Here is a 23991-nt window from a genome sequence, read left to right as displayed (position 1 = left end):
GCAGAACGGAAGGTGTAAACTTCTAACTTTTCTAGATAACAACTACAGGAATGCCTGACACAAACAAGAATATGATGAAGAAGAATAGGAAGAAGATGAAGAAGCTGAATATGTAGAATAATAATTGTTGAATAAGAAGAATATGAAGAATGTAAGAAAAGGAAGAAGAAGAAGAAGAAGAAGAAGAAGAAGAAGAAGAAGAAGAAGAAGAAGAAGAAGAAGAAGAAGAAGAAGAAGAAGAAGAAGAAGAAGAAGAAGAAGAAGAAGAAGAAGAAGAAGAAGAAGAAGAAGAAGAAGAAGAAGAAGAAGAAGAAGAAGAAGAAGAAGAAGAAGAAGAAGAAGAAGAAGAATGTAAAAAAAGGAAGTAGAAGAAGAAGAAGAAGAATGTAAAAAAAGGAAGTAGAAGAAGAAGAAGAAGAAGAATGTAAAAAAAGGAAGTAGAAGAAGAAGAAGAAGAAGAATGTAAAAAAAGGAAGTAGAAGAAGAAGAAGAAGAAGAATGTAAAAAAAGGAAGTAGAAGAAGAAGAAGAAGAATGTAAAAAAAGGAAGTAGAAGAAGAAGACATACATGTCTGGCAAAATATAAATGAGGCTAACATAGTCAATATCTTTGTAACTCCTAACATCTTTAAAAAAAAAAGTTTAATTCCTGCTATTCCATTTGATTGGGCTAAACCTCTATGGCTTTAATGTCTCCTCCACCTCCCACAATACATTCTACATTATTCTTAGTTGTTTTTCTTCATGTAGAATTAACCTACAAGGAAAGAAAGGGTTTTTTTTAATTCCGATATTTTGGCCCCATTGACTTGCATTGGTTCCCGGTATCGGAATCGGCGATACCGATACTTTTTTTTAAGATCGGCCGATCCATTCCGATCCGATATTTTCAAGTATCGGCTGGTATCGCTCAACTCTATTCAACACATTTGCCGGATGATGGGGCTACTAGTGTCCCATCATTGGCTAATGTGTCAATCACTGTCATTGTAGCAGGCATAGCCCAATGCCTGCACACACGCACAACCCCCGGCAGGCCCGCACAGACCCCCGGCAGCCCACACAGACCCCCGGCAGGCCCGCACAGACCCCTGACAGCCTGCACAGACCCCCAGCAGGCCCGCACAGACCCCAGGCAGCCCGCACAGATCCCTGGCAGGCCCGTACAGACGCCCAGCAGGCCCGCACACACCCCTGGCAGCCCGCACAGACCCCCAGCAGGCCCGCACAGACCCCCGGCAGCCCGCATAGACCCCCGACAGGCCCGCACAGACCCCACCTGCACACACACACGCACAGTCTCCGCCCACGCACCGCCCACACTCTTCCCCCCTCCCAAACTGGATGTCCAAGGAAAGAAAGGGTTTATTTTCATTCCGATATTTGTGCCCCATTGACTTGCATGGGTTTTCAGTATCGGAATTGGCGATACCCGATATATTTGGGGTATCGGTCCGATCCAATCCGATCCGATATTTCCTGATATCGGAAGGTATCGCTCAACACTACTTATCATTCTGCTTCCTATTAACTATGGTCTTTTATATGTCTTGGTGTGCAACCTTGTTTTTTGTTTCTAAAAAAAATCAGTTTGAAAATGCAGCGACATCAAAATTAAATGAAAACAGAATAAGCCTTTCCATTTTAGGTCAATTAGGATTACCATAATTGTTAATATTTGCCAAATGCCAGAATAATGAGAGAGAGAATATTTTAAGGCATTTTTATTACTTACTGCAAAGTCAAAAGTTTACATACAAGATTACTATGCCTTTAAACATTTCTGGACTGCCCATATGATGATGTCAGGTATTTGGTAGCTAATGATTAGACTTTTTGGCAACATCTGAGTTAATTACAGACACACCTTCTTTGTGTAGCATCATGAGAGAGTCTAAAGAAATCAGCCAATATGTTAGGAAGAGAGTTGTTGACTTGCGCAAATCTGGCTCACCATTGTCTACAATTTCAAGATAACTGAAGGTGCCTTGTTCATCTGTATAAACATTTATACACAAGTACAAACAAGATGGGGATGTCCAGCCAACATACCGCTTAGGAAGGAAATGGGTTCTGTGTCCCAGAGATGAATGTGCTTTGGTCTGACATGTGCATATCAATGCAAGGACAAAAGCAAAAGACTTTGTGAAGATGGTGGCAGAAGCTGGTAAGATTGTGTCAATATCCACAGTGAAACGAGTACGATATCAACATGGGCTGAAAACCCACTCTGCCAGGAAAAAGCCATTACTCCAAAAGAAACGTAAAAAAGCCAGATTAATGCATGAAAATGCACACAGTAACAAAAACCTTACATTTTGGGGAACATGCCCTGTGGTCTGATGAAACTAAAATTTAACTTTTGGGGCATAATGACCATCGTTATGTTTGGAGGAAAAAGGGAGAAGCTTGGAAGCCTAAGAACACTATCCCAGCTGTGAAACACAGGGGTGGCAGAATCATGTTGTGGAGTTATTTTGCTGCCGGAGGAACTAATGCAGTTCTCAAAATAGATGGCATCATGAGAAAAGAAAATGATGTGGCAATACTGAAGCAACATTTCAAGACATCATCCTTGATGTTAAAGCTTGTGCGGAAATTTGTCTTCCAAATGGACAATGACTTGAAGCATACTACCAAAATGGTAACAAAATGTCATAAGGATAACAAAGTTAATGTTTTCAAGAGGCCATCACAAAGCCCTGAACTGAATCCTATTGAAAATTTATGAGCAAAGCTGAAAAGGCAGGGGTGAGCAAGGCGCCCTACAAAGGATCATTTACACCAGTTTTGTCAGGAGGAATTTAGTACTTAATTTCGGTGATTGCTATTTTGAGGTTTAGCCACAGATTTTCAATGATGCTCAGATCAGGGGATTGTGAGGACCATTGTAAAACCTTCAGCTTGTGCTTTTTAAGGTAGTCCATTGTGGATTTTGAAGTGTGTTTATGATCATTATCCATTTGTAGAAGCCATCCTCTTTTAAACTTCAGTTTTTTTACAGATGATGTTATGTTTGCATCAAGAATTTATAAAAATTTCAATGAATCCATTCTTCTCTCTACCAATGAAATGTTCTCTGTGCCATTAGCTGCAACAAAACTCCAATGCATGATTGATCCACCCCAATACTTAATGGTTGGCAAAATGTTCTTTTTTCTGAAATTCTGTGCCATTTTTACTCCACACATTCCTTTGATCATTGTGGCCAAAGAGCTCTATTTTAACCTTATTGACACATAGGACTTGTTTCCAAAATATATCAGGCTTGTTTAGATGTTCTTTTACATAATTCTTACTCTGAATTTTATGGTGAGGATGCAGGAGAGGTTATATTATTTAAAGGCCTTATTTGTGCAGGTGTCTCAGAACAGTAGAACAATGTACCACAACTGCAGCGTCTGCTAAATCTTTCTGGATGTTTTTTGCAGTCAAGATGAGGTTCTAATTTGCCTCTATAGCAATCCTTCCAGCAGCTCTCACTGAAAATTGGCTTGGTCTTCCTGACCTTATCATGACCTCTACTACTCCTTTCAACTTCCATTTCTTAATTACATTTCAAACTGAGGTAAGAGTAAAAATACTTTGCTATCTTCTTAAAGTTTTTTCCTGCTTTGTAGACCTCAAACATATTACTTTTCAGAGTGTTAACCAGCTGCCATGGCTGCTGTTTTTTGGCACAAGGTTAGAGGAGGCTGGGTTTTTATAAAGCTGGGAAATTTTCATCACCTTGCCTTTTCTAACAATGATAGTGAACAAGCCATAACCCTAACAGGCTAATTAAAGCCTGAAGTGTTGTGAACTCATTTTCTGCTCCTCCTTCCGTTCTCCCTCTGGTGGTGACAGGAGGTAGTGAGGTTGGTTTAATTGGTAGTGATCTGCCACCTGATGAGGAGGATAACGATTGGATCTCTGGAGTATCAGACTGGATATAAGACAGCCGATGCCCTATCCTGGTGCTGGTGATTCAGTCTGCTTCTCAGGTCTTTGACTTCAGCTCTGTTCCAGTCTTCTCAAGTTAAGTTTGTTTCTGCTATTGTTCACACTTGCTCTTGTTGGTCAATTCAGTTTTTTGTGGTCAGTCAGCCCCTGCTGGGGTTGTGCTGAATTTCCACTCCTATTTATCTGTATTTGCTTTTTGGTCCCTTATTAGATTGGCCTCTTTTTGCTCTGTCTCAGAATATTTTAGAGTGCTGATATAGTGGGAGAAATCTAGTGACTTCAGGGTTAATTTTGCTATCAGAAGTGTTGGACATTATTTTGGTAGGGTTTTTGGCAGATTGCAGACAGTGTCTTTCCTTTCCTGTCGTTCCTAGTTAGTCGGACCCCATCGTTTGCTCAGCCTATTTTTCTGCCTTTATGTTTTCATCTTGTTTCACCGTCAATACATGTGGGGGGCTGTCTTTCCTTTGTGGTCTGCTCTGGGGCAGTTAGTTTTCCTCTTTTCCTGCTTTAGGCTTATGTAGCTCTCCGGTTGTCATGAGGTGTCTAGGATCATCGTAGGTACGCTCCACGACTGCTGCTAGTTGTGTGGTAAGATCAGGGATCTGCAATCTGCATAGTTACCAACCCCTCTGGTTTTCTGAGACTTGGCTTGTGTTGTTTTTTGCTCCTCGGTGACCCACTCATAACACTGAAGCCTTGGTCAAAGTTATCTGAGCACACAAAGCTCAAGCTTTTTCATTGACCCATTTTGCTTTTTGTAATTTAATATATTTAAAATATTGATTTTTTTTGCTTGAAATGCAAAGGAAATGTGTCATCTTTAAATTGAGACCTTTTAGAGATCATTTAATCTTCGACTTTCTTAACTGTTCACAATAACAGAAATTTTGACCAGGGATGCCCAAACTTTTACATGCCACTGTAGATTGGATTTGCTAGAATATGATCACATGATTGTAGAGGCGCATATTTAAAGACTGTAAGGGGAATTAATTTCATCACATCTTGAAGAAGCAAGAGGGACCACAATAAAATGCAATTTGCATATTTGAAGGGCAGACTACATAGTACATAGTGCGTAAGATAAGTCATTCTTTTTATTTATATATTTGACTTTGCAATGATTATTTTAGCCATCTGACCTTTAAGCCTAATATTAATACACTATTTTGGTATGTTGTGGTACGTGTTGTATATGATAACCTTAAGACTCTTTTAATAATGTATATTAAAATATATTTCTAGTTTAATTATCTTTATGATTCCTTTGGGGCCTATTTTTCTAAACATATGGATATATAGCATAAACAACCCCAGACAGAGATAACATATAAGTTAAAAGATCATTTTTATATTTATTAAGAGATCATTTATATATTCTAAAATTGTACTATTAATCTTTATTTTCTTAAAGCAGGTTTTCCTTTAACATGAAATATAAGCCTTTTATAAATTTTTTTAGTGAACCAAATTATGTCTACATGTTGTTGTGATACTGTGACCCCACAAAGTACAAATAATTTTTCAAGATAGTTTCTTGACATTAATGTATCAAAGTAAAATTTGACTATTAAATCAGATATGCAAAGAATAAAAATGTTTGCTAGGCACGCACTTTGGGAGGTAGACATGCGCAGGTAAATCTCGGAATTGTAAGCAATTTTCTTTTCTATGTAAAAAAAATCTAAATAATTATATCATCTCCTTCGTCACAAAAATGAGTGCAGTAGAGAAGGATGTAATTTGTCCAAAAATGTACTCGAAGACCCAGAGAGATGAAGTGAATGACTGCTGCTCTGAATGGGCTCCGGTTATTAATAGTGTACCCAAGGTTCAGTATTATACAACTTATTTATTAATGATTTAGAAGACAGGATCAATAGTTTTGCTCCTATTTTTGCAGATGTCACAAAACTATGTAGTGTCATAAAGTCTGTGGAGGACATTCATAAATTACAGGACAACTTGAACAACTGAATGTTTATCTATTTGGCAGATGATGTTCAATGTGGAGAATTGTAAACTTATGGGTATCAATAATAATATGACAGTGCCGTATGTTACAGCTGGAGTAAAACTAGGAGAGTCACTTGTAGAGAATGATCTGGTTGTACTTTTAGATCACAGACTAAATATCTACATGCAAGATATTGTAATGTCAGCCCCTTGTGACTGATGCCATTATCTTTTTTTCTAGGAATATTATTGCTATTGGATTAAAAGAAAGGTTCAGCTCCTGTGCGGTTCAAAGAATGTATACATTTCTGGTATATTTGTGTCTCTTATGGTAGCATTTCTCGCAAACAAACTAAAGGCTGAAGGGGATTTGTAGTATTATATGAAGGTCATTCAGATAAATGGGTGTCATATGAGTTGACCCCTATTATGTAGTAATGTTCCCAATCCTGAGATCCTTCATGGCATAGCCCATATGTCTTTCATCCTGGGCCCATCCTAGTATATATGTTTCCATCCTGGTTTTAATGCCCCTCATCCTGGTCCCATCCTAATATATATCTTTCATCATGCTATATATGTTTCCCATCCTGGGTCCTTCCTGATATACATCTTCCCCATCTTGGGCACATCCTCGTATATATGCTCCCCATCCTAGTATTTGTGTTCCTTATCCATGTTCCATTCTAGGCCCCATCCTAATATATATGTCTCCCAACCTGAGCCCATCCTTGTATATATGTTCATCATCCTGATATATTTGTTGCTTATCCTGGGACCCATCCTTGTATATATGCCCCTTATCCTGTGCCCCATTCTGAAATATATGTCACTCATACTGGGTGCATCCTGGTATATATATATATATACTGTATATATATCCCATCCTGGTATATATGTCCCTTAGCCTGGGACCCATCCTGATATATATGTCCCTTACCCTGGGCCCTATCCTGGTATATATGTCCTGTGCAGCGTCCTCTTCTGAAGCCGGCAGCTGACTTTAGTGTGGAAGCGATGGGAGAGCATGACGTCACCTCCATGCGCTTCCAGTCACATACACGCTGATGTCAGCTGCTGGCCTCTGATTGGCCAGCAGTGTGTATTGCAGCACATGAATTCCTGCACCACAATACTCTTCCAAGGATGCACATCCAGTTGAAGTTTGTGCTGATGTTGGCGGGCCCCTCACCCACACGGGCCAAGTCGTGGTCACAACCTCTGTGATCACAATGGTCCTGCCCTGTATTGATACCCAATTCAGAAAGATAAAGAACTACTGCTTGCTCATAGCTTTCACTCCTGGTTAATGAGAGGAAGTCTTGGGGGTATGGGATTCTTATTATGACAAAAATGATTGGCTCTAAAATCAGATCTAAGTAGGGTTGTATTTTCCCGGATCCTTGGAGCCTGATATTGAGTCAGAGACCACACTCTATTAAGTCAGTCTTTTAAGTTATAGGCAAAGTGCTTTCCTGGTAAAGTTACCCTAATTCACTAGCGTTTTTTACTTTTGGATCAGTCTTTTAGGTTACAAGTGTTTTCTTGGTAAAGCTACCCAAATTCTCTAAAGTTATTTACTTTTGACAGATGTGATCCCACTTTATGTATTTTGAGTGTTCAGACAAGTAATGTATGCTAAATTGGGCATTATGAACATTACCTTTTCATATGGAAGCTATGATGTTCTCCAAATCTCCTACTTGTCATCCCCAAAAATATTCAATATAACTTTACTGTTCATGTTTTTAGTTATTAGTCCATGACGCCTTGGCCACTTCTTTCAGAAGATTTTAACAAGAGTCATAGAGTGTGAAATATTAACTTTTGAGAAACATACCTTTTTTCTTAATCTGCTTTTTCTCAATTACTACACACAGAAACTAATTAATTCTTTAATTAACATATAAATTTTATACTTCTGCAAACTCCTACAGAGCAGCAGATTTATATTTCAAATTCCCATAAATCCCAAAGAGCTCTTAATATATTACATAAAGGTGACATTTAAGCAGCTTTTTATGGGTAAGTCTCAGCACTTAGAGGAAAGAACATGCATTAATACAAGGCAAGTGAATGGTTTCATAGCATTGCATAAAACATTGACCCTGCTATAATACGATTTATAATGTCACTATAATGATGTCATTTCACTTGCTGGTAAACAGCGGGGAGTTGTTTTTTTATGAGGCATCTTACTAAATGTTAAATGCTGGTGACTTTATTTAAATGACAATGTTAGTTATCTTTTACATAAATGCAAAACACATTAATTCAATAAATTAATACCTGCTATTTCTAAATAATTCATGCTTCAAACTGTGTAAAGAATCCTATACACAGATGTCTAATGATGTTATGCTAGGCGAATAAATGCTGACCATTTGACAAGCCTTTCTTAATTATGTTAATACTTTAGTTTTGTATAAGGCTCCATTTAATGCACCCCAGAGATAATGCATTATATTTTGCGGAGCTATATTACAGAAGTGATAAAAATTAATTGCCTGGTCTAACCACTTAACTAACAAAATAGCCAGGAAAACTTTCCTTCGCAACAAAAATATGTTAAAACATCCTTTTCAATTATCTTTAATTCTACTCACATGAATCCTTGCTTAAGGCAACATTATGTATTTTGCTAAGCAATTTTTAAGTACAAGACACATCAAGATGTTTTTGACTTAATTCCATCAAAGGCATCCTCTTGAAGAGAAAATAAAGGTTACAAATGTATCAAGTTCAAAAGACGCAATATGTGAAGACTGAAGAACTTTTATTTTGGTGTTGAAAACATAAAATATGAGTGTCCAAAAGCTCATTTTGCCTTCAATGCATGTCTCATCCTCTGCTACTCTGTTTTCACTATCTTCTTCCTTTTTTATACTTGAAATACTACATGTTGCAAAGTCATACGTAGAAAAGTCCCTGCTTTTTTATTTTGCTGTCATATGGTGTTGTTTTCATCACATTACTTTTGAGATATTAAAGAGGTTGTTTGTCCTTAGGCTACAAGTCTGCAGTTACTCTATGTGACTGCAGACTTGCGCAGACTTGAATTCAGATTTTGGGTATAGTTGCAAAATATGTCATGCATTGTATAATGACCAGTTTGGACAATAAAATGATATCAGGCTGTGCTGCTGTAAAGATGAATCCTTATGATCAAAATGAGTGGAACGGTTTTTATATCCACAACAAGTTTCAACATTGGACTAACTCATTTTTCAAATGAAAGAATCAATTGCATAGCAAAAAAAAGCAAAAAAAGAGCAGTAGGTTGGAAAAGTGTTAGTCGGGGAAATTGATTGAGCCAGAGGAAAAAGGGCCAATCTAAAAGCGGGATGAGAGGTTTAAAGGACATGCCATAAAGGCAAAGATAAGGGAAGAGGGAACTAGTGACAATTGTTGTAGAGAAGGATAGCATAGAGTTCAAGGAGTTGGTACTGGAGTCACGGAAACTGTTAAAATGGATTACGGGACAAGTCTTGAGTCATCAAAGGATAGCCTATGACAGCATTGGAGATTTTAATGATGTAATGTTGTGGAGAGGAATAATAAAAATTAAAAATTGATACAGAAAAAATATCAAGAAAAAAAAGAAATTAAATATAAAAAAATAATGATGCTGAAGTTCACAAGAGGAAGTAGAATGAAGTTTATTCTAAGATAGTGTGTGGAAATTTACTTTTTTCTTTTCTAAAGAGGTGTCAAAGTGAGGTGGTTAAGAGACCATAGTGATTTGAAAAAGTGGGTTTTTATTGCAGGAAGAGGTTTTGTGTGTGAAATAGCACAATAAAAAGTGGTGAAAAATGGAACATAAAAAATGAAATTTATAGGAAGAAGTGGAATAGTAGTGAACAGAGTTTTCTTCTGAAATTGAGATGTGTATAAAAAAAGGTTGTGAGGTGTCCAAATAGGGTAGTGAAGTGGAGATGAACCTGTGCTGCATAGTAAAGGATACAGTGGAAAAAAATGTAAAAGTATCAGTCTGCTTTTTATTTGTCCGTCAATGTGTTTCGGTGCCCACCTGCATCCTCATCAGGATAAGTCACAAAAGTAAAAGTACAGCTGCCTTTCACAACCTTTGAAGGTGTGCATATTATTTGCCTTACGTTTGAATTTTGTCCTGGATAAGACTCTATTGTGGTAATAAATATTAGTCAGTGAAGCAAATAAAAAGGGGGAATAGTCTATTGATATTGGAGGGAAATAAGTAGGAAGGGTTTTATATAAACATATAAATATATGACGCCCTGGAGTGAAGATATGGTGAACAGCCTCCCTATGACTCTTCAAATGTTCAGTAAAAAAACAGCTCTTAACAACATGGTCGATTAACAACTCTCAGAACTTAGTGTGCTGGAGCATTTTACCAGGTTCATTTCACTGAAGCTAACATACTCAGTGATACATATCTCCCCTCCAGTACTTTACAATTGACATTGTCACAATACTGGAAATAGATAACATATAAAAAGCAGCAAAAAAAAATTACTATTTTATGAAATTGAGCAGTTAAACTTTGGTGTCAAGTTTCAACTAAAATGGTGCATCTCAAAATGGTGGGATCACAGTTTTATTTGCAAACTAAAACAAGTCTTGAACTAAGAATTTGGGTTTAGCTGCAAAATCTGAAATGCATTACATAATATTACCCTTACAGATGTATTAATTTTCAGTTATACATTGAGTGGTGATGATGAGACGCTACAAGTGTTCACTGTGTATCACCAGAATCTTGGATTTCTATTAACAGACTGAGATTATCACTCCTATTTTCAGTCTGGTATCTTAGAAGTTAAATAATACACCACAATATCATTAAGTATTTTTCTTACCTATCCTGTGTGCTCTGAGCGCTCATATCCCTATACAATACAAGCAAAATACAGCATTCCTTGACCGACCCCTATGTATATACTGTCTGTGATGGTCCCCGGATTGTCTTTGCTAAACCATGTGATTGGATTGTTGCAAGACACTATGGGGAAACCTGTGCTAACACCTTTAGCCCGCTTACTGAGTGTGCAACATGTGTGAAATGACAATATGATCAAACTCCCAAAGAAACCATGGGTACTATCCGAAAAGTACATTAATCTGAATAGATTTATATCACTATATTCCTCCATGTAAGTATAAGGACAGTGATGTATACTCCGAACTGTAAAAAAAAAATAAAAAATGGAGTTCTCTACACAATATTGTAAAATCAAGACAACCTTTATTTTATCAAAAGATTACATAAATATGGTTAAAAAACCACACAAATATACAGGACATACGGACCCTAGTATTTATTACTTTACATGTTTGTGTGTTGTTTTTTTAAAGTATTTTTTAATTTATCTAATAAAAATAGTTTTCTAGCGGAATATATTAATAATAATGATGTCCTCATTATTGATTGCAACTCTATAACATGGTGACTGCAGATCGAACTGCATTTTCTTGTTGGCAGTTTCTCTTTAAGTCAAACCTCACTTAGAACAAACCACTTGCAAACTCGTTCACTAGCTATTCGGATGCTTTTAAAGATTTGTTTTACCTTAGCTGCAATTTGACAGTGTCTATTTATAAACATAAATAACATTTATTTTAAAAAAATCAGTTACAGGGGCAACTAAGCTAATTTGGCAAATTTAAAGGGGTTGTCTGGTCCAAACCAATAAGTCTGTAGCCATGCTGTGTGACAGCAGACTTATGAATTTCCCCAGTGCACGAAACCGTGAGCTGTGAGGATTCGCCGATTTCTGAGTTGGAACCAGAGGGTATGCATGAGTTTACTTGATTTTGGAAAGTGGATGTGGCCTCACTCCATACAAGTGGACTGTCTATTTAAGTGGCTTACCAATTGGCATTGCCGACTAGAGGGTGCGGACTCGCTTCATGCAAGTGTATGGAGAACAAGTAAGGTCGAGTGTATGCAAAACTCATACATACTCTACACTTTAGTCCTGGCTTAAAAATCAGCAAATCTCTGGGGGGTGTGGCCTGGACTCTGAGCATGTAGGCAGCAAGAGCTCAAAGCTCCCACAGTCACATTCTAAAGCTACAAAATAATCGTGCATAGGGTTAACCAAAATAACCTTGCTGGACCCTATTTTATTTATGAACTTTGGGTGCCCATTTTAAGACAAAAAGCAGGACTCTGGTCCAAAGAGGACCGAAGAAATAAGCTTTTACAAGTCTGGACGGCTGCGGTGCAGCAGAAGCTGAGGGACATCACCCCACATCATCTGTCCTCCTGTGAAGAGACTGGAGTGCCAGCGCAGGCTGTACTGAAGCCAGGATTGATCTGGAGGATTATTATTGGTACTGAGGACTTTATTTGGATCCCCACAGTAAGGCACAATGTAAATCCAGCTCTCTGCACGGCTTTCTGCCTGCAGTGTGTGGAGGATAACGGTGTGGCTGTGGCGGAGGGATACAGACTCCTGCATGTTCATCCCTGCTGATTTACGCCTGAGTGCCACTGCATTCTGATTGCTGTAATATCAGGGTGAGGTGAGCGGGGACAGATGAGCTTCCCTGGACATATTCTAGCATGGCACGCTGAAGAGGAAAGCAAAGACACCGGCAGGGACTCTTTCTTTGCTACGAAGCTGAAGGGCGGTGGGATACCACCGGACCTCTAGGACCAGACCCCAGAATTGGCCAAGAACAGCACTATACAGCCTCATAAAGGACCAGATCTGAGGCGCCTAGCACCGGGGGAGCCACTAAAAACTGCTGAGGTGAGGCACAACTGAAATCCGGTCACTAGAACCGGACGCTGCACACGGATCATAGCCACAATAGAACTCAATGGGAAGTAGTTCCGGCTGTGTCCAGCCTGTCAGCAATGCAGAAAGCTGATGTCACGGGCCCTGCAGCACACAGCAAGAGGCCCAGGGTACTACAGGCTCAGCTATACTCCCATTATACTGTGCGGCGCAGCTGGCAGTTAACCCCATGTGTACTGGAGAGAAGGTTATAGACTGCGGGAAGGGCCTTCACTATCCCCACAAAATAAAGGAATACTGACTATACTGCACTTACCAGCGCCGCAGACTTATAACACAATAGTGACCGCAGTTTCTGGCTGGTGGCCCCGGTGCCCTATACTCATCTGTGCAGTGCACCATAACAAAGGATTATCCACTCTTCAAGCAAGGATCAGAGCTACAGTGGACTGCTTGCATTATTATTGAGGAATTGTGTGACTTTTGGCACTCTTACTGAGGGTTTCTCAGTTGTCTCCTTTTCTGAAATTTGTTTTTAGACCATTTTACTTAACTTGTCTGATTGATCAAGCTAAAAGGGTCATAGATCTGAGGCCAGGGAAGGCTGCATGGCAAATTAAGATGCAGTCGGGCAGGGGCAGAATTAATGATAGCTCACACAGGGTGATGACGCACATTTTGGGGGCATATTCAAAATCCTATGAGGATATCCCTAATGTGTTAAGCCCCACAAAATCTAGGTCACCTCTGAAAAGAGGTGAGCCAAAAACACCTTGTATAAAACAATTCCATAACCCTGCACCTGTCAAAGCTGCAAAAGGGGATCAGGTGTCAATAACCCATTGACCAAAACACTGCCTAAAACACAACCTGAAGCAATTCAAAAAAATAAAAATTTGGGGGGACACATTAAAACTCCTCCTCCAAATCAGCCCCTCACGGAGGGAAATGGACACTTCCAAATCAAACAAAAGGAAGGGCCCAGACGATCTGGAAAACACCGGTAGTCTTTCTTCTGAGGACTCCGACAGTGTCTCAGCTGACTTTACCACAAACACAAGCCCTGAAAGGCAGAGGCCTAGAAGGGACACTGGGGGTCAATTTCCTTCATTTGAGGTTCCTCCTCCATCCATTAACCTGGAGGAATACAGAGGTTATTTCCCTTAAAAACAAATTAACGGATCTGGAAGACCGAAGCAGGAGAAATAACTTAAAAATACGAGGTATTCCTGAGTCAGTCTCCCAGGCAGATCTTTCAGATTACACTAAAAATTTATTCAAAAAACTATCGCCAAAATTGACAGAACTATAAGTAAATATTGATCATATTTACCGCCTCCCACGTCCAAAAGGGGTCCCACAGGAAAACCCTAGGGACACTATCCTCAGAGTCCATTTTTTTGAAACCAAGGAGAAGGTTCTAAAATCTCTGAGAGAGAGAGGTTCACCTCCAGAGCCATATAAAGATTTAAAGATTTTCCAAGGCTTCTCCAAAGAAACAATGGACGCAAGAAGGTCCTTCAGAGATTTGACCTCTAAACTTAGAGAGCTCAGAGTGATATACACTGTGTTCCAAATTATTATGCAAATGATATTTTTCTCTGATTTTCCTAAATAGTCGGTACAAATGACAGTCAGTCTAATAAAAGTCATCACCCGTTAGAGTATGCATCGAATTTTATTGAAGAAACCTCTCAATGATGACAGTATAATCTCCAAAATGAATAAAAACTCAAATTGCACTGTTCCAAATTATTATGCACAGTAGAATTTCTAAACATTTGATATGTTTTAAAGAACTGAAAATGCTCATTTGTGGAATTTGCAGCATTAGGAGGTCACATTCACCGAACAAAAAAGCTATTTAACTCCAAAACATCCTAACAGGCCAAGTTACATGTTAACATAGGAACCCTTCTTTGATATCACCTTCACAATTCTTGCATCCATTGAACTTGTGAATTTTTTGGAGAGTTTCTGCTTGTATTTCTTTGCATGAAGTCAGAATAGCCTCCCAGAGCTACTGTCTTGATGTGAACTGCCTTCCACCCTCATAGATCTTTCGCTTGATGATACTCCAAAGGTTCTCTATAGGGTTGAGGTTAGGGAAAGATGGTGGCCACGCTATGAGTTTATCTCCTTTTATGCCCATAGCAGTCAATGACTCAGAGGTATTCTTTGCAGCATGAGATGGTGCAGTGTCATGCATGAAGAAGATTTTGCTCCTGAAGGCACATTTCTGCTTTTTATACCATGGAAGACAGCTGTCAGTCAGAAACTCTATATACTTTGCAGAGGTCATTTTCACACCTTCAGGAACCTTAAAGGGCCCTACCAGCTGTTTCCCCATGATTCCAGCCCAAAACATGACTCCTCCACCTCCTTGCTGATGTCACAGCCTTGTTGGGACATAGTGGCCATCCACCAACCATCCACTACTCCATCCATCTGGACCATCCAGGGTTGCTCGACACTCATCAGTAAACAAGACTGTTTGAAAATTAGTCTTCATGTATGTCTGGGCCCACTGCAACCATTTCTGCTTGTGAACACTGTTTAGGAGTGGCCGAATAGTAGATTTATGCACCACAGCAAGCCTTTGAAGGATCCTACACCTTGAGGTTCGAGGGACTCCAGAGGCACCAGCAGCTTTAAATATCTGTTTGCTGGTTTGTAATGGCTTTTTAGCCGCTGCTCTCTTAATCCGATGAACTTGCCTGGCAGAAACCTTCCTCATTCTGCCTTTATCAGCACAAACATGTCTGTGCTCAGAATCAACCAAAAATCTCTTAACAGTACAGTGATCACGTTTAAGTTTTTGGGAAATATCTAATGTTTTCATCTCATGACCAAGGCATTGCACTATTTGATGCTTTTCAGCAGCAGAGAGATCCGTTTTCTTTCCTAAATTCCTTGAAACCTGTGCCCTGCTTAATAATGTGGAACATCATTCTTAAGTAGTTTTCCTTTAATTGGTCTCACCTGGTAAACTAATTATCACAGGCGTTTGAGATTGATTTCGGTGATCCAAAGAGCCCTGATACACAATACCATCTATGAGTTTATTTGAAAAACAAAAAATTACATCTTTATGACACTTAAATCCAATTTGCATAATAATTTGGAACGCAGTGTAGATGGGGTTTCCCTACCAAGCTATTAGTCTGGTATAATGACAAAAACTACAACTCCACATGAGGGTCAGAAGTCCCTTAAATTTCTGATGGATGAACCAGCATTTAGGGATAGGGATTAGGACTTATTTTTATCTTATGTTCGAATTTCATGGTGTTTACTGAATATGAATATCTTATGACCCATATTTACAGTTTATTGATGTCACTGTAGGAACTTGCCACTTAATTTTTTCTCACTTTTTCCCCCACACCAAGGTGAAACACCAACCGGTTTGGAGTCCTCCAGGAGAACTCTCAAGTTCCTAATTGTTTTTTCTATATTTCACTGTTTTGCTTGTTAACATTTTTCTGTTTTGATATTGCACTCTAACGATGAAAATCTTATCATACAATGTTAGGGGGCTCAACAGTCCGAATAAGAGGTATGCGGTATGGAAGGAGATCAACCGAACCCGTGCCGAATTGGTATCCCTCCAGGAGGTTCAACTGGCCTCCGATCGACACCCTGTTTTCCAGCACAAGAACTTTCCACACATGTACAAGTCACTGTCCACAAAGAAAAAGGCTGGGGTCATTACACTGGTAGATGGCACCATTCCGTTTCAGCTCATCAAAGAGATACCAGACTCATTGGGCAGGTTTCATATACTCATATGCTTACTCCATGAAAGGCCATGCACAATAGTGAATGTATACGCACCTAACAAGGGACACATTCGATTCTTGAACAAGCTAATCAAAAAAATAGACAAAATCAAAACAGGCGATCTTATCTTACTAGACGATTTTAATATTGTCCCAGATAGTAGCACTGATTCATCCTCTTTAGTTCGCCATAAGGTTCCAGCTTTAAAAAACTGGTTACTTCAAAATGAGCTTTATGATGCTTTTCGTTGCTTGAACACATCGTCTTGTGAGTATTCTCACTTTTAAGATGTACATAAGACAGCATCTAGAATCGATCTACTACTTACTAGTATATTTACTTTACCAAAAATTAAGGATATACGGTTAATGCAAAAGACAATCTCGGATCATGCCTCGGTTCTCGTTGAGTTCCTCGTGGGTCCTCCCTCTGACAAGCCATTCCACTGGAAACTAAACCCAGCCTTGTTATATATACCAGAGTACAAGCAAGAGATAGAAAACATTCTTTTAAACTACTTCAAGGAAAATGTATCTGGTGAAGTAGATCAGTTCACGTTCTGGAATGCTCATAAGGCGGTCCTGAGGGGATGCCTTATTGAGATCCTCTCTAAACATAAGAAGAGAAATAGGGAAAAAATTACTAACTTACAGGCCCAAATTAATGATCTGGAAAAAAAACAAACCAACTTGAAAGTTCCTTCCCAATCCATCCAGGCTGAGATTTTGAGACTTAGACAGAGTCTGAGATCTGAAATCTACAGTACCAGGAATACGATGCAGCCATCAAAGCATCTAGGTATAAATCGTATGCATCTCTCAACAAGCCTACCAAGTTTATGATGAGGAAATTAAAAGAGAAAGAATCAAAAAAAGGATAATTAAGATTGTATCTCCCTCGGGTGACCCCAAAATTCACCCTAGGGACATTGTCAACTCGTTTGCAGATTTCTTTAAAAATCTTTATAACCTGAAAAATGACCCCCAAACACCGATGGTTAACTCGAATTTTGTGGATTCTTTTCTACAGAGTATCGGTTTACCAAGAGTTGATGAGCTGGACTTGAATTATGTCAATAGTCATTTTACAGAGAGTGAAATAGTTGACATTATCAAGAAACTGCAGTCCCAAAAATCACCAGGGCCTGATGGCTTCTCTGGGGAATACTATAAATCCTTTTCAAAAATTTTGGCTCCACAGTTAGCTTCTGTGTTTGATCTGGCATCCTTTCGGGGCTCCTTCCCAAAAGAGATGTTAGAGGCAACAATTGTCATGATTCCAAAGGAGGGGGGAGACCCCGAGAGGATACAGAACTATAAGCCAATCTCGCTCATAATCAGCGATATTAAAATCTGCTCAAAGATCATCGCAAACCGACTAAAAACCATCCTTCCACGTCTGTTGGTGGATGATCAAATAGGGTTCACAGAGGGCCGCCAGGCCTCAGACGGGACTAGAAGGGTGTTGAACCTGATAAATTTAGCTAACAACTCGAGAACCCAAACTGCTTTTCTGGCACTTGACGCTGAGAAGGCGTTCGATAGATTAAACTAGCTTTATTTAAAAGCAACTCTCGCTAGATTTGGCTTTGACGAGAAGTTTCTATCAACAGTCTTCGCCCTATACTTGGGTCCTAGTGCCAGGATCTATGCAAACAACTTCCTTTCTGACTCGTTCGACATTACTAATGGCACGAGACAGGGGTGCCCCCTGTCTCCCCTTCTATTTGTGCTTGCTATAGATCTCCTAGTTGAAAAAAATTAGATTAAACAATGATATTAAAGGCTTTGAACTGCCATCACGAAATTTTAAAATTGGGTTATTCGCAGATGATCTATTCCTCACACTACTTGATCCCACAAATTCCATTAAAGCCCTTTCAGAAGAACTAGAAAAATTCTCTAGAGCATCCTATTTTAAGATAAACCCACACAAATCCAAATTTATAACTCTAAACATGAAACAATCCAAAATTAACGAAATAAAGACTCAATCCCAGTTCATTTGGGAGGAGAAAGATATTGTCTATCTAGGAATTAGAATAGCAGAATCAATCCAAGCCACAGTTAGGGCCAATTTAGACAGCATTATAAAGACTATTACAGGCAATCTATCCTTTTTGGTTCAGCTAGAGCCTTCCATTTTTGGGAAGATACTGGCAGTCAAAGCCTTTATCCTTCCCAAAATATTATACATATTTAGGACTTTGCCAGTTAGCGTTCCGTTGATAAAATTCAAGAGCTCATCCGACTATTTATTTGGAAAGGTAAGAAAGAAAGAATATCTGCAGACTTAATTTTTAAAAATAAAAAACATGGGGGTGCAGGACTGCCCAACATATACACTTATTATCAGGCCTCACTTATTAAACAGAGCTGGCACTGGTTTACGGAAAACATGACACATCCAGCTTGGTATGGCTTAGAGAGAGATGCTAGTGATAGAGGTTCCACGCGAAAGTTTTTCTTTTACTTCCTTCTGCAAAAGCACAGTGCGAACTCATCGCATCCTATATTTCGGTCGATAATCTCAGCCTGGAGGGAACTCATTAAGCCGACTAAAAATATAAAAAAAAACCAGAGCAAATCTTAAAACTACCCCTATCTTCATTGGCACTGATGGATGATCTCCCGATACCAGAGGTATGGGGGAAATCTGGAATCAAAAAGGTGGGGGATGTTTTTAGTGGAGTGGAGTTCTTGAAATTCAGTGAGATCAGGGCTAAATATAATCTACCGACATCTGAGCTGGTCTTTTACACCATGTTGATAGACAGAATATGAAAAATCATGAAAGGTAAGACTTTAAATTATGAAATGCTATCTTCACTATTATGTAACCTTAAAAATAAAAACCTCTGGAGTCTGCGTAATTTGTATAGATCTGTCGTCAAGGACCTAACGAGCAACAAAAGCATATACATGAAGAGATGGGAGTCTGATTTAGGTGCTGATATCCGTCTCGAGAATTGGAACGATGCCATCAAAAACACTTACAATTCCAACATATCAATGGGTCTTCACGAGGGTTATTTTAAACTGTTAAATAGGTGGTACTATACCCCGACAAGGTTATCACATTTTAACACAGAACTATCTTCCTTGTGCTGGAGAGGCTGTGGACATCAAGGGAACCTCTACCATATATTTTGGGGTTGTTCAAAAATCAAAAACCTCTGGTTCCAGGTCACACAGCACATTAACCTCATTGCTAAGGACTTCACAATTATGCCTGAAAGAGCACTTCTTTCTCTAGACATGGAACAATTTGATGATTCGGTAAGATACATTATTATACACATCCTCTTAGTGACTAAGACCATGTTAGCACAATGGTGGAAGAAAGTCGAGGTTCCTAAGTTTTATGGCATACTTGATAAGATAGGCCAACATAGCAATTTAGAACACAGATTTGCGATTAACAACAATCACATCCACAAATATACAAAAAAATGGAAGACTTGGAACAACAAATTCCATATCAAATAGACCTATTAAGAGGTATTATATTTTGAGGCCTAAGCATGGCCGTTGTAGTACCGGGATGTTGTATCTCCTTCCAAGAATGTTACCCCATAATAAGGATTGGCGATTTTCTTTTCCTTTTATGTTGTTATTCGCTATATGCTATTTAATGCCTATTTGTGGGTTCTCTAGTTTTAATTTTTTTCTGTACCTGTACAAGGTTCTTTACTTCCCATTCCCTTTATTTCCTTCCTACCTTCCTTCCCTTACCCTGTTTAATTACTAAAACCAATACAAATATTTGAAAAGAAATTAAAAAAAAAATCAGCAAATCTTGGCATCGTGTGCACTGGGGGGGATTCTTTTCATTAATCTCCAAAAAGTATAAATTATTAGTAATTATTTACAGTTAAATTTATACTCACTCTTCTACATGCAAACAGGGATGTTATACACTCTCCCTGTATCTAGTACTACAGATTCTTTTGCTGAGAGTGTTTTTTAGGCCGGTATCACACATGCGGGGAATACGGCTAAGTCTCACATGTCAATACCCGGCACTGCCGCCGGCGCTCAGCAGCAGAGCGTGCGGCTCCATGTATTGCTATGCAGCCGCACGCTCTGATGCGGATCTTGTGAACCTTTAAGCAAATTGAAGATTAAATGATCTCTAAAAGGCCTAAAGTTAAAGATAACAAGTTTCCTTTGTATTTTATGCAAATAAATGTCATTTTTTACATTTTAAAAATTACAAAAATTAGAAAAATGAAAATAGGCAAAAACTCCGAGTTACACAAAAAACATTTTCATACCAGTTACTTCCAGCTCTGCAAAAATTTGCAAAGCTGAGTTGGGACAGGGACATGGCAAGGGTGTTACACCACAGCTCTTCAATTTATGATGAGCTGTGACATTCCCTACATGACAAATCTTACTTCAAGACCGTACGTGTCACATGTCCCTCATTAGCTGCCAACAATGTGTATCAGTGTAATCTATGCTCCAGTTTTGCTGCAGTTTGATATGCTTGTACCGATAATCCAACATATGAAGTGCTGAATTCCAACATGTGGCAATGTTTCAAATCAAGCTGCGTACTGGCAGACCATTCTGTTTTTGCAAAGCCAGATGGGTGTGATTTGCAAATGAGAATGTTTCAAAGGGCTGATATTTTTTTGGGCCATGGACAACCCTGTACGACTAAATTTCTGAAAGAAATGCTGAATTATTTACTTAAGCATTTTCCCCATGCATTAATTCAGAGTTACGTTAACTGACAGTAAGGCAGACAGATTTTTGTGAACATTCTCACTCACAATTCCCAGCTGTAATTCATTGGATGCAAGTCAGTGTGAGAGATGCCAGTTGATGAAAAGCAGCAATTTGTCCGCTTTATGGCTTTTCTCACCCAAGTTTTCAATCTGTAAACCCGCTTAGCAATGCTTGACATAGCATGAGCTGAAAGAATTATATTGTGTTGAAGCAATGCTGTTCCTGTGTGCTGTGGCTGTTGGGGATTGAGTCATGTCTATTGAGCAGCATCACCCACAGACATGACCTAAAGGTGGAAACAAACATAGCTGCTAGTCATGGAGACTTCACCACTTGTCCCGGTTGTAGTGTTACATAAATGCCACATTAAATATACATCCACTGGGCTGTTAGGGTATGTAGAGTCATTCAGTAATTGGCAGAGCTTTGGATGCAGCACATGTCCACTGCGCAAGTATGCAGCATCCAACCTGCAGCGTTTACTGATCGTCTACACATACCCTTGAACTCGTACATTGTTCCTACCATTAGTGATTACTCCAGGGGTCTTTGATACAATGCATTTTTTGCATTTTTAAATGCAGACACTGCACCACCAGCAACTTAACCAGGCAAAAGTTTAGTTGTAGTGATGAGTGAGTATGCTCGGCACTGCTCATTACTCAATCGAGTATTGGGGGTACTCAAGCGCATGTTTTGTGACTGTTAAAAAACATGCCAATCAACATTGCCTGCCATACACAGGAATGCAGTAGCCAGATTGACTACTGGCATTAATGTGATTGGCCGTCTGCATCATGTCATTGGGTCTAAGACCCGATGACCCAGTGCTTGGCCAATTGACCTTTGTAATCAGAGGCTAAAATGAATACTCACTGCTTTCCTTTCTCATCTCTCAGTGTCAGGACATGAGGGGAAGCAATGAATATTCATTAAGCATTTACATCTGCTTAACTGGGAGATGAGTTATTTAAACACTTATAAACACACAAAAAGGTCCTTTATTTCAAAATATACTCCTCTACAATTCCCCCTGTTTACTCATTTATTATAAAGTAAAGTTCCTTATTGACGTCACCACAGGTCACAGATACTGCCAGCTATCGTGAAGTGGTGCGAGATCTGGCAGTGTGTGCTGGGGTAGCAACCTGTGAAGCCTTGCTCTCTGAATGAAGTTCAAGTATGCTGGAATTTTGGAGCAGGATTGTCGTGGGACATCAATGTGGATTACGGCAGATCCATTTGACTACAATGGAACGTCATGGAGGAATTTTTTGGGGGAAATAAATTAGGGAAAGAAGGTGTCTGGAATTTTTTTGTGTATGTGTTTATTAATTTTTACTTACAGTGTTAGTAATGGGGGGTGTCTGACAGACATTTCTCCATTACGAACCCCAGGGCTTGGTGTCAACACCAGCTGCTGACATCAGCCCCTCTTCCCATTACTCTAATTGCCAGCACAATAGGTATATAGGGAGAAGCTTAGAGAGGGCACCAAAATTGGAACATCTGATGTGATGTGCCAATTCTAACGAGGCTGAAAGCTGGTAATTTTAGACTGGAAAGGGCCCACAGCTGTTTGCTTGATTGTTGGAGTACTCCAGAACTGCATGAGATTTGTTTTTTTTTTAATAAACGAGAGAACGAGGGCATTTGTTGGGGGAATGTTTTTGTATGTAAAGGATTTTTATGTGTGCCTTTTTACATTTCTTACTGGGTTAGTAATGGGGGTGTCTGATAGACACCTCTCCTTTACTAACCCCAGAGGTTGATGCCAGCTATGATTTTTGACAAATTATAGCTGTCATTATGAACCCCAAATCCCATTACCCCTATTTCCACCACAACAGAGCAATGAGGAAGAGTTGAGGCAGAGAGCCAGAATTGGCACATCTAATGTGATGTGGCAGTTCTGGAGCCGCTGTGGGCTGGCATTTTTAGCCTGGGGGCTAATAACCATTGACCTTACCAGCCTGATAATATCAGCCTGCAGCTGTCTGCATTGCTTTAGCTGGTTATTAAAAATATGGTTATCCAATGTAATTTTTTATAATTATTTATTCATTTATTGCTAAAAAAAAGACAGGGAATTACTTTGAGAGATGTCATTTTTTTCTTTTTATACTATTGGATGAGATGGATAGTCATCCTTTGCACTTGGGGAAGAAGGTGTATATGAGTACACAAGTCACGGTGTTTGGAACACTCTGAGTCAAGACAAATCTTGAGTTGAGAATTAGGCATGGAAGCAAATAAGAGTGTGGGCAAGAAAGTCAATTTCTACACAGAGACAACTGTCAACTACATCAAGGATAATGCTGATGATGAATGGGAACGAACACATGGTGCCGTGGATGGAGTTGATGTCATCCCAAGGGGAGGGTGTTGGAGTAATTAAGGAGAGCACAGAGATCTTCAGTTTTTTCGGCAGTCAACTCAGGAACAGGTGACATTCTGACTGTTATTTGTGTAGGAAGCTCCACAGTGCTTGACAACTGTGGTGGTTGTGGTGGTGGCGATCACTATGTATTGGGAACTCATGGGTGGGAATGTTTTTCCACAGTGTGGGATGATCAATGTATAGCAGTGTACAGGCTTTGCTGTTGGAAAATAAACTATATATCATAGCACACATCGAGTAAGAAGTACATCTATAAATTAGAACATAAAACAACATCATCTACTTTTATAGGGAAAGCAAACTGACCATGAAAGATAAGGTTTCAACTATATTTGTTCTTCTTGTGACCAACTTTCTGATATCTAGTCCACAGATTTATACTCCTCACAGGGAGACAGTGGTTATGGAGGTATGTTATGGAGCAATGTTGTAACGGAAGGGAA

This window comes from Dendrobates tinctorius, unplaced genomic scaffold (assembly GCF_039654945.1).
Source record: "Dendrobates tinctorius isolate UK_male_01 unplaced genomic scaffold, ASM3965494v1 ptg000042l, whole genome shotgun sequence".
In the NCBI taxonomy this organism is placed as follows: domain Eukaryota; kingdom Metazoa; phylum Chordata; class Amphibia; order Anura; family Dendrobatidae; genus Dendrobates; species Dendrobates tinctorius.
This window is presented reverse-complemented; position numbering follows the sequence as displayed.